This window comes from Dreissena polymorpha, chromosome 2, assembly GCF_020536995.1.
Source record: "Dreissena polymorpha isolate Duluth1 chromosome 2, UMN_Dpol_1.0, whole genome shotgun sequence".
In the NCBI taxonomy this organism is placed as follows: Eukaryota; Metazoa; Mollusca; class Bivalvia; order Myida; family Dreissenidae; genus Dreissena; species Dreissena polymorpha.
In genome coordinates this window covers 65634637-65657525 of record NC_068356.1, presented here as the reverse complement: position 1 = coordinate 65657525, position 22889 = coordinate 65634637, and the positions used below count along the sequence as shown (strand labels likewise).

The following is a 22889-nucleotide window of genomic DNA, read 5'->3' as shown; positions in this document are numbered from 1 at the left end:
CGTTAAAATGATAACAAACCTTGGCAATCAAGTTAGTATCATAATTTGTCTTTTACTTCATGTTGTGTGTTTCCTTTTAGTGACACACAGTATACCATTATTGTATGTTTGTATAAATATATGAGTTTAAGAATGTTTAAATACTTTCAATTAAACCGCAAACACTTGCTAACTTAGCTCCATGCAATATTTGTTTCATGTACAATTTTCTCATAGTATCGGCCCTTCTGATTGGTTGCTAAGTTTTGTTACTATGCGCATGTGCTTGTTCTAAAAAAAAGTAACTTAATGGAAAAACGAAACTCTTGCTCATGTTGTTCTTAAAATATTCTTTACATTTTATTCAAAAATAAGCGGCATATAAAACATTTGATCAAGCTACAATTAACCCATAAACAAACAAACATAATTGTGTGTTACGTAGTTAAAAAATCATAGAATCACTTTGGAATAAACATGACCTACTTTCAAACGAACACCGGCAATCATGATAATGAGTGTCGTTATAGTCATGGCTAACCATCAAATAAATTACAACTTCTTAAAATTGAATAATCATTAACTTTCCAGCGCACATTGGCAAATAAGACCATAATATGAACCGTTAGATAATTTCAAGAAAATTCAAATCTGGTTGCCAACACCCTCGAGGGGACAAAACCACTCCGCCAAGGTAGTGCTAACAATCGCCAAAGACATCTTCTTTCCGCTTCTAGCGCGCTGCACCGCTTTTAACCGCTCTATACGTCACCCGCAGTCGACCCGAACACCAGAACGGTTTCCCAAGCACATTCAGGCTCGAGTGATGGCGGTACTGGCTACATTTACGAGCCGCTTGCAGGTCTCTTAGCCGACCCTATTCAGAAGGTGAAAACCACTATCCATCTGCGGACAAATACCATTCCGCTTGGCCATTCTACCGAGGACTCTTCAACATAATCCGCTGCGGGTGACTCTCGCTCTGGCCGCGACTTGCATGATCCCGCTGCTGACTGAGAGTCGTGACTCTAAGTGTGAGCGTATTTCGAAGTTTATGAGGTCCAGTTACAACTTTCATCAAAATACAAGTCTTTATATACAAGAATTCGGAATCCCCCCCCCCCCCCGTTTCAAATTGCCCTATTGACCTTCGTGTTAGACAAAGCCTGCTTGATAGTTTTTATTAACAAACACAGAAACCATACGAATTTAGCATAACGATTTTATTTAACATATTCGTGATATATCAAATGCTCTTAAAATGTTAAATACATCACAACTAACAAAAATATAAAGTTACTCGTTGAATTAAAAGCAACATGTCTATGTTGATTAATTGGCAGAGAAAACTAAGGGAAATAATTATAATGCATCAGTCAAGAAACGTGTAGCATATAATTCGACCCCGAAACCTTTCTTCACAGCAAAGTCTTGAAAAAAAATCCTATTGCAGCCAATCTAGTGTTTGCATTTGTTCTTCACCAGTGTGCATATGCTTAACTTTCACAAGCAGCTCTGTGTGGCCAAACATGAAGGTCAAATTGAGTGACTGGTCATTGAACGGTAAGTGTTCAATATTTTTGATTGTCAATTGACCCAACAATTCACAACCAGGATCAGTAATATATTTAGGAATATCTGATATTGTTCTGTATACTGGAATGACTGACGAAATGCTGGTCGGTGAAAAGTTATGCGACTACTCGTGATACTTCGAAACAATTGCTCACATTCCATTCACCATTAACGAGAACTTTATTATCTTGTGGATATATCGTTTCATCAAAGCGAATGTACACACTAATGCCGTAAGTGTGAGCCATGACTCGTGATGTTACTAAATCTGGATTGTGTCCAAACATCACCGCTCCGTTCATAATCGCTAATTCCGCATCTTTCGAAACAATTTACGTGATTCCACTAAACTCTTTCTTTAGCCTTTCTTGAACAAAGCCTGACTCTGCGAATCCTCCGACAAGTAATAGTGTGCGAACGTCCACAATAGTGCCATCACCCAAGAGCTTTCTGACGTGCTGGACAAGAAGTGATATAGGCTTATCAAACCATGCAATAACGTCCGATGAATCCAAACGAATCTTTTCTGCATACAAGATTGACTTTTCGTCGGAGCTCGACCATCTGAACCATTTCAGTAAATTTCCGAAGTAACTTGAATTCCTTGCACGGCGAATTTCCTTCAACGCGCTTGGTAGTTTCACTGTAAAAAAACTTGTGGGACAGAAAGTTTGATCGTTTTTTGGTTTCAAATTACCTGATCAACTCAAAAAAGTCATTGATGTTTTGTCTCCGAAATTCGTTAAACACGCTCTTTCCGTAGAGCTTTTCTAAGTAGCCCAAGAACTGCTCGTCGACAACATGTCCGCCCCAAGCGCCACCGTTCGCCTTGTGTATAATTTTGAAGCTGTCGTTTGAATTTTTTTCATGCACCGTAATGTCTGCGGTTCCTCCTGATGTAAAGAAAACATTCATTTGAGTTAAATATGCTTTATCACATGCTTGAACTTGTTTGCTATGCAGTATAACACATGGGGATTTGTTTAAACCTGCACATTGTGAACACTTTTTATGAGCAGTAAAACTTAAATTGAAATGCAACATGGATATCTGTAAGAAAAACCGAGTCTTCATTAAAATATTATTGTGTACACATTTACCAACATTTTCCAGTAGCCTTTTATTTAAACCATGAACACATATGTTATGCTTTTCTTTCCAATATCTTTAGTAGAGAAGAGCTAGTGCAATCAAGCATTTGTCTGATATTCCCAAAAGGGTGCTCAATTCTGCTGATTTGAAAGTAAGAGTATGGCCGTTGGTCAGTTACCTCAGATTATTACATCGAATATATAAATTGATGTACGTGTGATGTTGATAAAGAGGTATACAATTAGTGTACGTTAACTCCAACCCTCATTTCTAAATAAACAAAATGTATGATATGCTAAAATCCAATTAAGCATTTCGAGCCTTTCATTTACCACAAGAGATTATCCCGAAGACATTGACCAAATGTGCCCCATACGAATTCTTTGAACAAATTATGTATGCTTGTATGAAAATAGCTCAATTAGTTCTATAGAACTTAAATTGAACACATTTGTATGTTTAGTAACAGTAACCTTTATCATGATAACATCCGTACCATGTACTTCAACATAACTTGTTTTTTTTTGCCAAGTACAATAACTTGACATTATAAATCTACGTTCCAAGTTTGATATGGATTTTTTATTTTCAATTCGTTTTCAAACTATAAGTTACACACAATTCTTCAATTCTTCAATATCTAATAACAGTGTCGTTAATCTTGACCACAGACGTCCCATATGCAAACCTATTGTGTTCTTGAGCAAACGCCATTTGTATGTATTTATTTATTAAGCAATTGACCCATCATCAGACTCAAACGAAGTTTTGATGGAACTTTTGTTTGCCTCAAAAACGCTCAATTGTGTCTAGAGTTATTGTGACGAATGCGTTTTTTATAATTATAGAAACATGACATTGACCTCCCCTCATGCAAACCTTATGCAATACCACAAAGAACCAGATAGTAGGCATTCACATATTTAGTTTCATATCAATAAATTAATGTATGCCTGAGTTATTGAACAAAATAGTGTTTCTATATTTATTTAACACGACCATTGAATATCCTAAGACATTACACATTTTATTACATTAATAATTACAGTCGAAACCCGATGGCTCGAACTCGCTTAGCTCGAATTTTCGGTTGGCTCGAACTCTAATCAAAGCACCGTTGTTTTATTGCTATATATTCATATAAAATTTTGTCGGATGGCTCGAATTCGCGAGCCTCGAATAATCGGATGGCTCGAACTGTTTTCACAGTCCCGGTGACAGTTTTCACACGTTATTTTGTTCGGATGGCTCGAACTCGCTTCGGGTCGCATACACTGTTAATGGATTAGGACCGATTGATTAAAGGCGCTCAATAATTGATTAAACATCAATTGCAAACATGTCATCGACTTAATCGTTAATTGATTTGAGTAAAAGATGACATTTTGTATTAATGTAATCAGAAATTATCTCGAGGAGTGCGTAAACTCACAGCATGTTCAATCTCAACTGGATTTAATAGAAAGCTTCGTTTTACGACGACAGCTTAGAAACGCAACACCGACTGACATAATGTTATTCTTAAAAAAATATAAAAACATAAATAAATGTAGCACTGTCTCATATGTGAATGATGTGTATGTGCTGATGTATGTTTTGTTCTTTAGCGATCTGTGTTTTGCCAGAAAATGCGTTACGTTAAAACGTGCTGATATAATGTACTATATGATATTTGTTTGCTTGTATTTGTTACTGTTTTAAAATATTGGTAAACAAGATGTGTTTGTGAAACACAATGTCCCCCTATATGACGTTTGATCTTGAAGGATTACCTTGACCTTGACCCTTCACCACTCAATATGTGCAGCTCCATGAGATACACATGCATGTCAAATATAAAATTGCTAGCATCAATATTGCAGAAGTGACATTACATGAGCAATTTTGACCCATATATTTGACCTAGAAGGATGACCTTGACCTTTCACCACTCAAAATGTGCAGCTCCATGAGGTACACATGCATGCCAAATATCAAGTTGCTATCTTCAATATTGCAAAAGTACTCATAAAATGAGCGATTTTGGCCCCATATATTTGACCTCTGACCTTGAAGGATGACATTGACCTTAACCTTTCACCACTCAAAATGTGCAGCTCCATGAGATACACATGCATGCCAAATATCAAGTTGCTATATTCAATATAGCAAAAGTTATTGCAAAATGTTAAAGTTTGCGCAAACCAACCAACCAACAGACCAACCAACAGACCAACAAACAGGGCAAAAACAATATGTCCCCCACTTATATAGTGGGGGACAACACTATGCCCCCACTACTATAGTGGGGGACATAAAAAGTATTAAGTATATATTTGGTTCTTATTAATTCAAAAGCAGAAAGTAGTACGAAATAGCACGGAGTTTAAGCAATATGGTGAATATGTATTCTCTTCAACTGCTGGAGGTGAAAATGTACTGCAGACAAAAGTGTATTAGTAAATCGGATGGCTCGAATGTCGGATGGTTCGAACTTTTGTTGCCGGTTCCGACGAGTTCCAGCCATCGGGTTTCGACTGTATATAGCACTTTCATTGATAGAAACTTATTTCAAACTTGTCTGGAACGTGAATTTTTTTTACAAAAGATTCATGCATCACTGGTTAGAGAAATAGGCCTAAGATAGAAGCCCTTATAATTTTCATGAAGGCATTTAATTTCCAATTAGTATATGCATTAGTCACATATACTAGTATTTACTTGCAGAGGAATTTATACCTTAAGGTAGCGCACCTCTAATGATTTCCCGCGATTTATTTTACGATCATTGCCGATCTTCCATGATCGGTTATTACCGAGAGATGCATTTTATTTATTTCAAAGTTCGAATTTTGTTATATGTTTACGTAATTCCTTTAGAATACATTATTTTCGCAATAAATATTGACTTTGATCCAAATATCATCTGAAAAAAAAACGATTTCGCGATTTCTTCAGATTGGCGAGCCTTTTTACCTGTTTACTTATGGATATCTAATTTAAGCTCGCACAAATGAGAAATTTTCATGGCCTAGTGGTTAAGGCGATGGAATACAAAGCTTTTGGGATCTTCCCGCGCAGGTTCGAGTCCTGCCGACATCGCATACTTTTTGCGACACGTTTTATTTCTTTTCTAACGTAATTTGATTTAATGTAGCATATATGTTGAAATTTTTATGCACATCCTTCAATTTTTAAAATTAAAACAACGTTATGGCTAAATTGGGTGATTTACTACTGAAAATACGAATGATGCATGTTGCATTTTTATTTTTATTTCAAAAAGTAAACGGTAAATCTGTCTATTTCTTAGTATTTTTTTCTGTTTATAGTGTTTTTATAAAAACTATGTTTAAAATGGCGCTCTTCCGTAGATAAAAATTTGTAAAAAATGAATGTCTGTAAAAGAATACTTATTTCATCTTGTTTATATTTTAAACACCTTAACTGCATCTATAAACACCAACAGCATGCCCATATTTGGAAATTTGAATGAATTATGGAACTTTTATATACCCCAGGGGTGAAAATACACTGTACAAAAAATGAGCGTTGGGTTGGTTTTGAAAAAAACGGTATATTTTTTTAAAAAGCATGGAAAGCCTACCTACAAATTTGCATGTAGTTCAGTGAAATGATGCTGATTAAGAAAATAGTTAATTAGATTATATTTGGATATGTGCCCATTAGAGGTGCGCTACTTTAAAGTAACATTACTACTCAAAATCAACGAGAATTTCGTACAATATTTCGTAAAATAAACTTAACCAATTAAAAATCAGTGTTCCTTATGGCAATTGCCGAAATTTCAACGCCAGATGTGGTCTGGTAAAAAAGATGTTTGTAGATACAAAATGCTCGTTGTTTTTCCATTTTAATTTCCCGCAACGATATCTATTCATACGACACATGAACACTAAAATGGTATTCGTGTGTCGTATGAATAGATATATTCGCGGGAAATTAAAATGGAATTGTGTCACAAATAAATAAAAACGAGCATTTTGTATCAACAAAAAGCTATGTAATCATACCACATCTAGCATTGAAATTATGGCTATTGCTATAAGGAACTCTGATTGTTTAAGTGTTAACTTTATTTTACGAAATACTTTACGAAATTTTCGTTGATTTTGAGCGTTATAGAGACTTCAAATTTTTACGTTGTTCAGGAAATTACTTGCGTTGTTTGCGGATGGAAGATTTTAATTACATTACACATAAACAGAGAAAATACCTCCTAGATCGATGACCATGTATTTAGCTCCGGTCGATCGTAAGTCAGATACTTGATGGTCAGTGATCTCGTTCCGTGTGCACCATACAGCGGCAACCTCGGACTCAAACGCCAGCATGAGTCGATCTCCATCAATGCCGGCCTATTCGATTAAGAAATAACTGTAACTTTATTACTGTATATAATTGTCAACCTTTGAACGGCTATTTTTAATTCCAATTTCTCAATACTATTCACCATGAAAATGTTTACATTGTCATATCAATACATGTAAACACACTTTTTTGATTAAAAGATAATCAAGTGCAAAGAAGAAAACGGGGTTCAATGGAAGGAGACCGAATTTTATTTGTAAGGTAAAGTGATCAACATAAGGTGTTGATGTTGTCATTTCAGGGAAGATAGTTTACTATATTGCTATATGCATCATATGAATTATGAAGTGGTGGGCGTGGCAATTGTTTTCCTCATGGACATTATTAAACAAACTTGGTGGAGAACCTCTTGTTGATGATACATACCAATTATGTGATACGCATTGCAGTTTTAGACAAGAAAATGATTTTAACCACAATGATTTAATGTAGAGAATCACAATACAATGTTACATACATGTACCCAATATTAAATCTATGGGCCTTACGCATTCATATGATACTATTTTTTAAGTTTAATTTTAAAACATTTTCGCCCGACCACGTAACAATTTACGGCTTGGAAAGATTCGAACAATTTCAATAAAGGACCAAGGGAAGGCATTTCTGTAAAATTTGTCTAAAATCTGCCGAGCGGTTTAGACGGAAGAAATACACATTTTTATTTAAAGCTTTAACCGGCAATTCGGAAAATACGCGTTTGTCTTACATATAATTTAAATACTCTGTTTTAGCGGCTTGGAATGAATTTTCTCCTTGAATATTCACATTCGGTTCCAATTAATAATTTTAGAAATTAAACAAATAAGCCTGTTCCTAAGTCCATGTATGTTCACTAGTCCGTTTGAGTGACATCTTATTTGTGTTACATTTAACAAAAATATCGTGATGTGATTAGATAAATAAAATGAGAACAGTAACATTACACCGTTTTCAAGTGGCAAAAATATCACATTTCGTCGCAACAAATGGCAAATTTTATAGCACATTGCATCTCCATCTCAAACCACGTCTCATACTGGTATGACACTGTATCACTTCGTATTCTATTAAAACCTACTTTATAAATTGGCTTACGCTTAGGTCCATAACATAATTTTTTCATCTACCAGTTATTAGATAATTAACTGTTACGGGTCTTCAAACCAACCTTTAGTGCCGCCTCTCGCATGAACTGCTTTGCATTGATGTCCCATATAGCAGGAACAGTAATTACGTACTTAATATCCGTCTCAAGTATGCCAATTGTTTGTGCTTGAACAGCATCCAAAAGTTTTTTCTGTCAGTACTTTATCGCCATAGAAAATATTTTCATTGCAGGATAGGGGTTGCCTTCGATGTCGTCCACGGTTGTATCACGTGACAAATTCTACAACATAATATATGAATTTACTGAACATGAACTGTAGAATGGATAGTATCAGGAGAGATATTTTGCATACACTAAATGCTCATTCAATAGTTTGTGGAAGTCGATGCAATTACATGATTTTATTCATGAATAAACGCTCACTTGTATCATTATTTTCAAGTTCAAAAACACATTACAAATGCTCTCATGATACTTAAGCAGGTACAGTTAAGGTATACACGCGTCATGAGAACATAGACTACGCTTAAACAAAAGCAAACGCTTATATAAGGCATATATAATATTTTACCTTATTGTTGTGTAGCATCATTTTAAAACGTCTGAATAGTCTCTAGCCTTTGTGTTGTTTGTCCTCCGCCAGTAAAGCAAATTCGTCCTCGGCTTCAAATCCAAAAGAATGAAACTTCCCATTCGCATCGAGTAATACGCTTGTCGGGGTTTTTAGCGAAGCGAGACTAGCGGAGGAATCGCCAGAATAGCAGGTTTGATTTACGAACACTCTGGATGGATCATCTCTATACGAAAAGGCATATCCGCTGTATGTGGCACCAAAATCAAACGCCGCTACGATCAGATAATTATGGCTTCCTCAGTTCTTGGCATGGTCCTGTAACCTTCATTGAAGTTTTAAAGTAAAATTCTGCAATGGATGACACATTTGTTACAGTCAAACTCCATCCGTCCTTCTTTGACACTTCGTCATAAAATGCTGTTTGGGCAAATTTAAACACATTCAGCTATGATAAAAAATATAATGGGCCACAATTCTCAGGGGGGGGGGGCAATATATATATTTATACAAGTTTCGTCACTTCAGCACTATTATTTAACAAATTTAAATTTAACAAAAGTATATGTCATTATAAGCTAAATACTGATAAGCAATAGGATGTTCATTAGTTGGCTTTTGAATTAAACGTGCTTTATGAGTTACGCGCGAATATGTGATGGTACACAAAGCCATGTGACGAATAAGAGAATAACACTTTGTAAAATAAGCCATGTGCCCTAATTTAGGATATGTGTTTCCTTCTTGGAAATACCGTGCTGTTGTGTGTGTTTTTTTTTTTCAGAAAAAAGAGACACTTTTTAAAGGGATCTTTTCACGCTTTGGTAAATTGACAAAATTGAAAAAAGTTGTTTCAGATTCGCAAATTTTCGTTTTAGTTATGATATTTGTGAGGAAACAGTTATACTGAACATTTACCATGGTCTAATATAGCCATTATATGCATCTTTTGACGATTTTAAAGCCTAAAAATTATAAAGCGTTGCAACGCGAAACGATTGAATAATTTGGAGAGTTCTGTTTTTGTCGTTAAATTTTGTGAAACTACGAAGATTGCTTATATAAGGTATAAAATAAGTCAGGTAAATGTGCTCGGCGGAATAGCTCAGTAGGCTAAAGCGTTTTTACTTCAGGACTCTGGCAGGACTCCAGGGGTCACTGGTTCGAAACCTGGTCCGGGAAATGTTCTTTTCCTTTTTTTAAATTTTATTCTTGATTTTTTACTGGAGCTTTTACGATCCAATGTTTACATTTATCGATATAAAGCATTTAATGAATAAGTTAAAAAATGCCAAAATCTGTGAAAAGGCACCTTTAAGGAGCAATTGTGCGTTATTATTATTACATGTAGTTTGTAGATATGACTTTATCGTGAGCGCTTATTTAAGAAAAGATGTAACTTATAAATCTCAAAAACATATTAAATGATAAGGCTCATTATGTAATTTGTTTCCACTAAGATTTAAAACCAATACGAAGCTAAGTAGGCTAAACGTGTCGTCCGTTATCAGTTGTACGTCACACACGTAATTTCTACTTTAACTAGGACTTGCAATGACATAAAGAAAACTTCCAAAGTTAAAAATATATAATTAGCATTGATTAATTGTTAATGTAAGGTTATTTAAAATAAGTTTGCGAATGTGTTTGAATGCTGCAAAATTCATCGAAGTCAACAATGTTAATTTAGTCCATATGATCGAATGCTACCAACATATATATTAGACTTATTATATATATATCATAACATGTATTAACTTTCCATGCAATTATATATATAATATAATATATAATGACATGGGAAAGTAAATACATGCTATGATACTTACAGACGTGCATAAATGAAAATATTTTCATTCACACATTTTTCAGTAGATAAGACAACACGCAATAATCGCATACTGTATTGATTTCATTGGGAAATAATTATGCTGATCGCTTTGTCGTTTCAATGAACTATGAACTATATCTAAGTCAAAATAAAGGTTTTGTTTTCGTTGTTTATTGAGGGCTTACGCGGATTTCAGAATAGTATTGATGCGATTGTTCCCTTATATGTGTGTGTTTATAACATAATGTCACGGGTGCATTATCAAACATTAATTTAGGAAAAGGAACATAAATTAATTTTGTGCTTTTTTTAAATCAAAGTTGTTTCAGTTTTCTAGGTATTAAAATCAACACGTCGTCTTTTTGCCCAACTGCTCCTTAGGCAAAGGTCAAGGTTCGAATTTACCTAGAGACCAGCTAACGTAGATGTAGTACGTTATAAGGAAGTATCGTTAGCAGAGCCAACACATACTTTTTGGGTACGGTCAGAAAGATAACTTTCTGTCGATTGTTTAAGCGGTCACGAAAGATCGTGATTACAAACTCAATGGCAAGAAATAACGATGCGAAATGTGCTTTTAGTCGTCTAACATTATGATGATTGTGCTTCTTTAAAAGTCGTAATTTCGTTTTCTCGTGCTTGTAATGCAGAGCGGTCCTCACGGAACTTTGTAATACACGAGGAGGTGTTTCTGGTCTGAAGGTTTCTTAGATTTCAATATGAAAAGTGTAAAGAGTAACGCTTTAGTTGTAATAAATTATTTAGTTTTTTTTACAGGCGGTAACCCGGTAGTATTGAAATGGCTAATGATAATGACCTCGAAAGTGTTTTTATTTCGTATATAAACGCTGAAAACGAAAGTGTATTATGTAAAATGTTTTCACTATATTGTACATAAGCTAGAGTGAGTTTAATAAAACATTCATTTCTTTAATGATACTTCACAAAGACGTTTTAAATATGTTCTTCTTCTAATAGCAAATAATTATTAGCACGTTACCTGGCAACCTGCTGCGTTTTTTATACCGAATTGATCAATTTTCATTTTATATGATATTATCCAATACAAACACTAAACACATTTCTTTGAATACATGCTCGTGTATTCAACATGAAAATAAAACACGAACAATAGTCCAACACATACCTATATTATCGAGTGATATTTGCTTTAAAGTTTCGACTCCAGCTCAAAAGCAGGTTTATATATATATAGTCGGTTATCTTAAAATCCGTATCATTTGTGTATTCCTGTACGACTTTTAGTGTAACAATAAGGATTGTTTGTTTCAGAAAAACGAAGTATCGAAAAAGTAAAAGTACTTTACAATTTTTTTTCAACAGTTTGAGGTATAAAAATAAACACGTGACCACTTTAGGTGATACGCAATCTAAAAAAAGATTTTTCAATATATTCTTTATTCCCAGTAGGACTTAGTTTCTGGCATAAGTGGATAAGCCCAATTAATCACACCAGCAGGCTTGTTTATAACAGTTACATTCACGTAGAAAAGTATAATCTTTACTCACTCAATTATGAAATTTGTACGCAAAAAAATTACTTAAGCATACATATATTTGACTCTTAAAATAGAACGTAATCAAAACGTTTCCATTCGATATTTATAGCACGGACTTTTATTATTCCCTCAATCTGCTTACTCACTCTGTAGTATCATATTACTCGTTCGCGCGGGTTTTTAACTACCGTATGTGCATGTTGGCATTAAAATTCATTTTAATGTTCCATGGGACAGTAAGCAATATAAATTTAATTCAAATCTGTTTAAGGACGCATCTGTGTCTGTTATATTTTATTCAATCATATCAATCGTGTTTAGTTTTAATACTTATTTCGAATTGAGATTGTTGGTGGGAGAGATAAATTAATGGTGGTGATGGTGGTGGAGATAATGATGATTGAATATGGTTTACTTTATATGTAAAATAAATTTGATAATTTATGACATCGTGTACTTTTTGTATTCAAATCAAACTTATTTCCCAAACTAATTTACATATATATTCATGGGATAGGCAAGTAAGAGACAAGAACGGTGAAGTGATAGCAGATGTCGAAGAACAGACGAAGAGGTGGGTCGACCACTTCCAGCAGCAACTCAAACAGGCAAGCGACCCCACCGGAGATATCGCCAACTACAAGCCATCTGCCAATTAAGTATTGCGCTCCCACGAATGAAGAGATCCACAGTGCCATCGAGCAATTGAAGAACGGCAAGTCTGCAGGACTATAGGCAGAAGCGCTGAAGGCTGACGTCGAGACCAGTGTGGAGCTACTCTACCCGCTCTTCAGCAAGATGAAGGAATGCCAACAGAATGGGAAGAGGGATACCTTATCAAGCATCTCAAGAAATGCGACCTCAGTTTCCGCTGCAACTACAGAGGAATTACGCTGTCGTATTTCCCTGAAAGGTGTTCAATCGCATCTTGCTGAACCAAACGAACGACGTTATATACCCGCATCTCCAACACGCCGGCTTCCGAAAGGAGGCAAGATCCTTGCAATAATTTTCCTTGAAACGGAGAGCAGGGATATGCCTATGCGGTTGTTGCATGCCTGTTTGTTTCCTTTGCGTTTGTACTGATGTATGATGGAAGCGTCTTTGAATTTCTGGGGAATGGTCTCTTGCTCCCACACTAGAAGAAACATTGGATGAATCCTTGCAGTATGGGCTGTCCCTCCTTTCTAGTTGACCTCAGCTTGAGTGACGTTAATCCCCGGCGCTTTGCAATTGGAGAGTAGGCGTATAGATGTCTGGGTCTCAAACAAGGTTGGGTTCATTCAGTCCCTCATTGATGGGCACTTGGGATAAGCGATTAATTTCTTTGGCATTTATGCTGGAGGGGCAGTTAAGAATGTTGTCAAAGTGCTCGGCCTACCTTTTCACGATCTTGTCTTTCTCCGCGATGCCGTCTAGAGGGGGTTTGATTTTGAAGATGTTGGGCAGTACACTTCTTTCAGGACGCTGTCGAAATTCTTATAATCGCGCCGTCTACATAACATTGGATCTCATCAGCTTTGTTGCTGAGCCAAGCATCCTGCATCTGACGAATTTTTTGATGAACCGTTCTGAGTATGCTGTTGAATGCTTCTTTCCTGGTTACGGACTTGGTGTTACTAAGGTAGGCTTGACGAATGTGGTGTTTCTCGCCCAATAACTGCTTAATATTCTCGCAGTTATCATCAAACCAGTCCTTGTGTGTCTTGGTTTGTGACCCAATTATGCCTGTGTCCGTAGTATTCATCAGCTCTCCAAGTGAAGCCCAATCTTTCTTCACATTATGATTATCTGGAGAGGCAGATTCCATACGCTCTTCAAACTAATTAATGAGTGACTGCTTGCTGCTTGCAGCTTGCGGTCTTCAGCTTGGCAATTTTCAAGCGTTTCGATGTCTTCTTCCCTAGCGGACGTCGTTTGGGTTGAATATGTATATTAAGCTTGGTGATGACGAGGTGGTGATCTGTCCCCCAGCATTCGGCACCGCACATGGACTTGGTCAATCGTGGATTTTGCCTGTCCCTCTTTCTTACGATAACATAGTCAATAAGATGCCAGTGCTTTGAGCGATGGTGCATCCATGACGTTCCGTGACATGATGGTAGGCGGAAGATCGTGTTTGTGATCAGCAGTTCATGCTCAGCGCATGTCTGGAGCTAAGGAAAATAATTGCTGTTGCAGTGACCCACTCCATGGTGTGCATGGACTCCTTCCAAGGCAATGTAGTCATTGCCAACTCTTGCAATGAAGTTACTAACGAGATTAGCTTGTCTGCCTTTTGAACGTTGGTAGTGACGGTGTGAATGTTCGCGTAGAACTTTGTTTTCATTCCTCTTGGTTAGTAATGGTTGGGACGATGGCGCTTATGATGGTAAAATGCTTCCTTCCAGCCATCAACAGGAGTTTCATGGTCATGAGCCTGTCGTTCACACCTTTCGAAAGCCAAGCCAGCTTTCTAACAAGAGTTTTTCTCACTGCAAAGCATGCCTCACGCCGTTCCTCGCAAGTTCTGTTACTTCATTAGAAAAGAGAGCCTCTTTGACACAGTTCTCCTTCACTTGCGAGCCAAGGTCTCACTCAGGGCTGCGATGTCGATGCTGTACCTGGCAAGTTCGTTCTCCATCAGGGCTGTTCTCCTTTTTGGTCCGTCTGTATTGTCCATGTCCAGAATTCCATGCACCTAATTTAAGAAGAATTGTAATTTTTTAATTTGTTTTCTGTGTGTTTCGATCGCTGGTGTAGGGTCTCCTCCAGCTGCGGTAATGATAGGGAACGACAGATCACGTGTGCGAAATAAATGCATGAAATAGTAATAGCTTTCTTCACAACTGACATTACTAAGTAATAACAATACATTTGTATTTGCAATGTCAGTTATTTCAAGTATTTGAATAAATTTCAACTAGACCTTGGTCAAGCTTAATAATTATTAAAGGTTGTGTATTGTAGTGTCTATTGGTATTTTGTTTATTTCTTCATGAATGTTTTAAGCTCTACCTGTTGATAAAAAACGTCGCGAATAAGAAACCGTCATGCCTATGCGGTGACACGTTTATACAAAATCACATAGTTCTGATAAAATAATTTCCATCCCTTGTCGAACGAACCACATTTTGTACAAATATGAGCCGATCTCTGGGAAAACCGGGCTGACTGCATGTGTGGTAAGGATCGTCACATATAAGCCTGTGCAGAGACGACACTTTCCGCGTTTATGGATTTTATCGTCTAAATGAAGAACCTTCTTACGAAGTTTTTGGAGCTTACATCACTATTGATATATGTTTACGTGAGAGCATAGATCTGCAACTATTCTGGGAGATTACACCGACCAATCATAAATGAGAGCATACAGTGCAAATGCATAATACTACCCTACCGTGGCATAAAAAATGTCAGACACTTACAAATTGTGTTACGTTATTACGTCTGTTTCTCCCGAGATCGACTATTAACACATTTCATTCGCTGTATGTTCAAGCCGCCACTCAGATCATGATATGGCGGTCATGTTTATATTTCACGTCATTTGAAGACTTAGCGATTACCCGCTCGTCCGTAGAGTACGAGTCGCTTGAATTGACCCGAGACGATGTTCAACCGAATTTGAACGACGAAGCAAAAGACAAAGGAACAATGATGCCCAATGTTAAAAACACATTGATGAACGGTAATGTATTCAGTAATAAACAATATCTCCTAATTAACAAAAGTATCGAACCCCGATCTAGTCATATTATAAATGTGGCCGAATAAGTTTGATATTAAATGTGGAGCCGAATAAGCATGATTTCATTGCGGCCGAATAAGCCACAGGTGGTTAGCGTGTGGCTATGATATTAATTAGTGAAATTATCATTTTGAATGATAAATAATCATAGTATAACAAAAAATCAACTTTTCTGATTCACTATCAAATATATATATAACAAGGTAAAAGGTGCCATCAGAAAGAACACACGTCTCTATAGCAGAATGAAGAAAACCAAGAAAGATTCCGACATCCGAAAATATAGACATCAAAAAGCACATCTTCAGAAACTCTAAAGACAATCCTACTTCTCATAAATAAACAATTTGATTGAGCCTGAAGAAGAAGACAACACCACATCTAAACAGAAACGCTTAAATCTCTAAGGAAAGATAACACCGGTGTCTCTCCGCTGAAGCACATGGGCAGACTTTTTAATGAACCCAAGGACAAGGTTGATATACTCAACAGGCAATACGAATCTGTTTTTACACAGGAGAACCAGGAACATGTCCCTAGTCCACCAGATACACCTCTACCATCCATGTCGGAGATCTGTGTCACCGAAGAGGGTGTGGAGACGTTGCTGCGCAAAACCAATCCAAGGAAGGCTTCAAGACCTGACTGTATATCTGGCCGTATCCTGAAGAAATGTGCAGTTGAACTGGCTCCAATCCTGACCATAATTGTTAACGCCTCACTACGTGATGGAGCTGTACCAGACGACTGGCGACATGCGAATGTAACCGCCATTTACAAAAAGGGTACTCGCCATGAAGCCGCAAACTATAGACCAATATCCCTCACCTCCTTATGCTGTAAGATGCTAGAACACATCCTAGTAAGCAACATCATGAAGCACCTTGACACCCACAAAGTCCTACATGACTGTCAACATGGATTCCGAGCTCGGAGAAGCTGCGAGACACAGTTACTTTCACTGTACCATGAACTTGCTTCGTCACTAGACAAGAGGACTCAGACAGACATGGTGATCCTTGACTTCAGAAAAGTGTTCGATAGGGTCCCCCACAAGCGATTACTGAAGAAGATAGAACACTATGGCATCAAGGGGAATACACTGATGTGGATCCAGTCTTTTCTCACCGGGAGAACACAAGTATTGGTAGAGGGTCAGGCGTCGGACACAGTACCAGTCATCAGCGGAGTACCACAAGGCTCAGTCCTGGGACCTCTACTCTTCTTGATCTTTATCAATGATCTCCCTGACTGCGTCCAATCCAGCACACGCAACTTTGCCGACGACTGCATTCTCTACCGCCAAATCACATCAGATGTAGATCGATCAATACTGCAAGATGACCTCAACTCTTTAGCCACATGGGAAAAGACGTGGGACATAGAATTTCACCCCCAGAAGTGCAGTGTCTTGAGTGTCAGCAGATCTAAAAGCCCCAAGATTTTTATCTACCACCTAAAAGGCATTCCTTTTACTTTAGATAAAACAACGAAATACCTAGGCGTGGACATTCAATCTAACCTATCCTGGAGGCAACACATACGTCGAACAACGGATAAGGCAAACAGTATGCTCGGATTTTTACGAAGAAACTTGCACGAGGCTACTGAATCGACTAAAACAAATGCCTATTACAACATGGTTCGATCAAACCTTGACTACTGTCTTCCATTTGGAGTCCCTTCCAGAAGGACATGATACATAAAGTTGAGATGGTTCCGCGTAGAGCAGCTCGCTTTGTCACCAATCGATACAGAAACACCAGTAGCGTCTCAGTCATGCTTGACCATCTGCACTGGGAATCGCTTGAGACAAGGAGAGGAAAAACTGATTATGTTATATAAAGTCATCAACAACTAAGTCGATATACCAGCTTCAAAGTATTTGACACCAGTTACCTCAAGGACAAGAGCGGCAAACCACCATAATCTCCAATACAGGCAGTACTCTACATCTACAGACACCTTTAAGAACAGCTTCTTCCCACGGACTATACCGATGTGGAACAAACTACCAGCCAGCACCGCTGAGAATCCCTCCTTGGTATCCTTCAAGAGGGAGCTGTCGACCTAACCCTTCTAGGGAATACCACTTCCAACTACTACTTTTCCAAATGAGGAGGGAGCTGTGCCAGCGGGGTATCATACCCTGGCAGCGCTACGCAAGCTGGATTGGTCACTCTGATGGAGGGTAGTAGTTGGTATCTTATCTTATTATTTTATCATCTTTTACTTTTGCAACCTTGACCGATGCTATATTTCTATTTCACACTTTTAATGTTTTTCTTGCGCACCGTTAAATCAGTGTCAGTGATGACAGGTTAACGTACCATGTAGATGTAGATGCAGGTTTCCAACTCAAAATCACTCGGAAACGGGGTGCATCGCTTTGAACAGCCATAACTTCATCAATTGTGCAGCGATTTTCACGATCTCGGTCTTATTCAACGCAGAAATGAATTGGGATAAAGTTTACAGTGTTCCAACCGGTTTTACACTTTTTGGGAAATTACATTTGATTTATCACTCTTTATGGAGACTCCGGAGATTGACGAAGTGTCACGGTTGGATTGATTCCATAATTCAGCATTGTGTCACACCGGTCTTACTGACCGGTGTGACAATAACGTAGTGACGTCACCATCTATGTATAGAATGATAATTCAGTACAATCTGAACGCATCGGACAGTGGGCTACACCACACCGTCTATATGGCGGAATTGTCCGAGGTGTCCCGATTGTTGTCCGAGGTGTCCCGATTGCCGATATGGCGGAATTGTCCGAGGTGTCCCGATTGAATTCAGTATCTTACGGAGAATTCCGGAGATAGTCGATGTATCACGGTTGCGAAATGATTGTGGAAATGGAGTATTTCCAGGAAGTATAACTCTGGTAACTTAAAATTGTTTTAAAGAAGCACTAGAAGCCAAATATAACTTGACAGACGCAAGTCATGCGTTAGTGGAATACAGCTTAATATTATCAGTCGGAAGTGCATTTTAAATACTTGTATAAAATCATACTTAACAAGGCAATGATACTTTTTTTAAACTGGAGTAGTATTCGGATACGTAATATGTTCAAGTTTTTATGCCCCCCGAAGGAGGGCATATCGTGATCGGACTGTCCGTCTGTCTGTCTTTCCTTCACACTTTGCATTTAGGTTTCGCATTTAGGTTTCGAAAAATGCTCATAACTTCTATGTCGCTTCAGATACATAGCAACCTGATGTTTGGCATGCATGTATATCTCATGGAGCTGCACATTTTGAGTGATGAAAGGTAAAGGTCATCCTTCAAGGTCAAAGGTCAAATATATGGCTTCAATGCAACGCAGAAGGGGGCATTGTGTTTCTGACAAACACATCTCTTGTTTAGCATAAAATTGTTTGTTTTTATGCCCCTGAAGGAGGGCATATAGTGATCGCAATGTCCGTCTGTCTGTCCCAGCGCTTCCGTTAATGGACATCCGGGCGTAAATATGGGCATCGTAAGAAGTATAATCTGATAGTCTAATTGTCTTGGTGTTTTTTATTATCATCACTTAAAACAATGGAGGTGTTGAGCATGTAGGCCCCTAAATGCCATAATGGTGCATGGTCATGTATTAAAAATGTGTCAGGTATGTAGGCCCCTTTATGGAAGGTGATGACAAGTTAGTTTAATCATTAAGGTAAGTATATGGTAGAGTATTTAATTGGTGCTCATTAAATTGTATTTATTTGATTGTTTATGCCCATATTGCGTTCCAATGTCCAAAAACAATTTAGCTTTCATTTTGTGTCAAAATGTCGCAACGATCACTGCTTGATTTTGGATTATCAGTGAGTTCTAATAAACAGAAAAATGATGAGGATCATTCCCAGAATGTTCAAACTCTGCCATGTAAAAAACTAACCAGTGAAACAAAAGTGCGTGCATTTCAGACAGTTTGGTGTAAGAAATTTGAATTCAATGGAGAATCAAAGAAAATGTTCTGCAAAGTGTGCCACGCTGCTAACAAGCAGAACTCTTTCACTAAAGAAGGAGCGGGTATGTAATTTATTTGTATGCAATAAAACTGGTTTATAGATGTGTTCCACATATTTTAAACTTGTTAAAGAATTTCATAAATGCTAACGTTTTCAATTTCTTGGGAGGTACATGTATACATGAGTTATGTAAAGAATGTTAAAATGGACTACGAAACGTTTAACTAAAAGTAAAATATTTCTATGTTCTCTGCGCTCCGAAGTGTTTATTTGGAAACGCTTATGGTTAACCATGACTGTGTAATGAACTATACAATTGATCACCCTTGTTATAAATGGGATATTTAGTTAAGAATTTAGGCATGAATACTAGCATGTAGCATTATTTTTCGCAATCTTTTTATCAGAACAAATGAAGTAAACGGAATCCTCGAGGACTGTTTGTTGCTGAAATGTATTTACGTAATTTACGTATCATGAATCCCCAAAAAGGCCTTTACACTATTCGGTAAATTGACAAAATAAAAAAAAGAAATCACAAATGTTCGTTGTAGTTATAATATTTGTGAGCAAACAGTAATACTGAAGATTTACCATGATATGCATCTTTTGACAATTGATGAACCTGAAAAATTATAAAGCGTTGCAACGCTACAACATTTTGTTGTACTACAAAAATTGCTTATATATAGTATACTAGAAATGGCGAGGCAGAGGCCGACGCGTATCCCCACGCCGCATGTTTGACCCAGGGGCGCCCCAGGGTTGGTTATGGGGCCATGCATAGTTGAGATTGACTGTATTGTCATAAGAGAAGTTCAGTATCAATTAGAAGTGAATCGGTGTAGAAATGAAGAAGTTATGGTAAAAGGAAATTTTGGGTGGGTGTGACCTATGTAGGCGGGGTTCCCCAGGGTTGGTTATGGGGCCATGCAAAGTTGAGATCAACCTTATGTCAGAAGAGAGGTTCATTATTAATTTGAAGTAAATTGGTGTAGAAATGAAGAAGTTAATGTAAAATACCCTAAAACAAGAGCTGTCAGAGGACAGCGCGCTCGACTATTCGAGTGCTTGACATTATAACGTAAGCCATCATGGGGAAATTGTTCATATTCAATAATTTATTAGAGGATCTTTCAAAAATAAAAAAAGGAGAAAAAAATTTTTTGGGGGGGTGGGTTGAGAGGGGGGTATAATGTGCGCGGTGGTCATTTATTAGACGATCTTTCAAAAATAAAAAAAGGAAAAAAATAATTTTTGGAGGGGGGGGGGGGTAGGGGGATGAGAGATGGATATAATGTGGGGTGTGGTAATTTATTAGATGATGTTTAAAAAAAACAATTGGGGGGGGGACAAGGGGGGTGGGGGGTGAGAGGGGGGTATAATGTGGGGTGGGGTAATTTATTAGATGATGTTTAAAAAAAAATTGGGGGGGGGTTTGGGGGAGGAGGGCTTCTGGGTATTGGGTGGAATCCATTGTGGTATTCAGGTAAGTGTTGTTTTGTCAAAGTAATAATAAAATGTGATTATAAATAAAGAAGTTATGGCAAATTAAGCAAAATGTTCAATTATCTAAGTGTAAAAGGGGCCATAATTATGTAAAAAAGCTTGATACAGTGGTCTGCTCTTGTTTAAAGTTTGGGGTCATGTTGGTAAACAAGTATGCAACATATAAAAGCAATATGTCAAAGGATATAGGAAATATTTGGGGTAGTACGCAAACTTTAACATAGATTTATCAATAATATGCATATTCTAAGTATAAAAGGGGCAATAATTATGACAAAATGCTTGATAGAGTTGTCTGCTCTTGTTTATAGGTTGGGGTGATGTTGGTAAACAAGTAAGCAAAATATGAAAGCAATATGTCAAGGGACAATGAAAATAAATGGGGTAGTACGAAAACTTTAACATTTGCTGCATATTCTTAGTGGAAAAGGGGCCATAATTATGACAAAATGCTTGATAGAGTTGTCTGCTCTTGTTTATAGGTTGGGGTCATGTTGGTAAACAAGTATGCAAAATATGAAAGCAATATGTCAAGGGACAATGAAAATAATTAGTACGAAAACTTTAACATTTGCACGCACACGCAGACGCTAACGCCGACGCCGGGGTGAGTAGGATAGCTCCACTATATATATTTTATATATAATAGTCGAGCTAACCATGAAGAAGTTGTAGTAAAAGGCAATTTTGGGTGGGTGTGGCCTATGTGGGCGCGGTGCCCCAGGGTTGGTAATGGGGCCATGCATAGTTGAGATTGACAGTATTGTCATAAGAGAGGTTCAATATCAATTTGAAGTGAATCTGTGTAGAAATGAGGAAATTATAGTAAAAGGCAATTTTGGATGGGTGTGGTCTATGTGGGCGGGGCGCCCCAGGGTTGGTAATGAGGCCATTCATAGTTGACATTGAACGTATTATCATAAGAGAGGTTCAGTATCAATTTGAAGTAAATTGGTATAGAAATGAAGAAGTTAATGTAAAATAACCTACAAAAATGAGTGAAAATCTCTGACCCGGCCCCACCCCAACCCCCGTAACTTTTTACCAAGGGGTCAGATCAAAATTCCAAATAGTGCAGGGTCGCACATATGCTCATAGCTACCATGTGTGTAAGTTTCAAGGTTCTAGTGCTAATAGTGTAGGAGGAGATAGTGGCCAGGACGGACGGACAGACAGATGGACAGACGGCCCCACATAGGCCACACCCACCCAAAATTGCCTTTTACTATAACTTCTTCATTTCAACACTGATTCACTTCTAATTGATACTGGACTTCACTTCTTATTGATACTGAACTTCTCTTATGACAATACGTCAATCTCAACTATGCATGGCCCCATTACCAACCCTGGGGCGCCCCTGGGTCAAACATGCGGCGTGGGGATATGCGTCGGCCTCTGCCGCGCCATTTCTAGTTATAATTATTTTAACACTTGTTTTTTTTGCAGGAAATCTCCAGAAATCAACCGTTGTAAAACACAACGATTGCCAGGAGCATAAGCATGCTCAAGAGCAGCTACATCGACGTCTTTACGACGTCCAGAAATCTCCGGAACATGATGTGCAGGTCAAATGCTCTGAGACGGAGATGCACCTGTTCCGTGCATCCTATTTCACTGCCAAGGAAAATCTACCGAACAGAATGTAAA

At 37.6% G+C, this 22889-nt stretch overlaps 1 protein-coding gene and 1 long non-coding RNA gene across 4 annotated transcripts in view; one reads left to right on the top strand and one right to left on the bottom strand.

The window, feature by feature from the left end:
* Nucleotides 1-309: 309 nt before the first annotated feature.
* LOC127867395 (uncharacterized) lies at nt 310-11759 on the bottom strand. Of its 2 annotated transcripts, none has more exons than XR_008043475.1 (5): nt 11657-11759; nt 8679-9029; nt 8168-8386; nt 6863-7004; nt 310-2447 (listed from the first exon to the last, which is right to left on the bottom strand). It is a non-coding gene; the product is annotated as an uncharacterized LOC127867395 (long non-coding RNA). The 2 variants fall into 2 exon arrangements; XR_008043476.1 differs by having other exon boundaries at nt 11510-11657.
* Nucleotides 11760-18581: 6822 nt separating this feature from the next.
* LOC127867377 (uncharacterized) overlaps nt 18582-22889 on the top strand; it is a 186051-nt gene continuing 181743 nt past the window's right edge. The window contains exon 1 of one of the 2 annotated variants that reach the window (XM_052408477.1): nt 18582-18652. The gene's annotated coding sequence lies outside the window, so the exon portion shown is untranslated. Of the gene's footprint in view, nt 18718-22889 lie in introns of both variants that reach the window. The other variant, XM_052408476.1, reaches the window with a different exon arrangement.